The sequence below is a fragment of the Ceratosolen solmsi genome, unplaced genomic scaffold (assembly GCF_000503995.2).
Source record: "Ceratosolen solmsi marchali unplaced genomic scaffold, CerSol_1.0 scaffold56, whole genome shotgun sequence".
NCBI lineage: Eukaryota > Metazoa > Arthropoda > Insecta > Hymenoptera > Agaonidae > Ceratosolen > Ceratosolen solmsi.
Genome location: NW_011948425.1, coordinates 336,893 through 337,215, shown reverse-complemented (window position 1 = coordinate 337,215; position 323 = coordinate 336,893).

Genomic DNA, 323 nt, shown 5'->3' with positions numbered 1-323 from the left:
GAGAGGAAGAGCTTTTGACCGGGTCACGTGAACATTATCAACCTTTGCTACACGACTAATTTCGTTTTAATAATCCGCCATCCGATTAAAAACATATTTATTTTAAATGTTAACGCGATCGAGTTTGTGTAATTCAACCAAAATAGAATAAGATACAATTTCATTTTCCGTTTATCGCCCGTATCCTCTATTTTATAATTATTTAATATTTATTCGGCCGTTGTTGGGTATTATAACTAATATAGTTTAATATTAATTTACTTTGATTTGCTAATTATTTTTATCCCAGCACAATTAATAACAATGAGCGAGCAATTTCACGA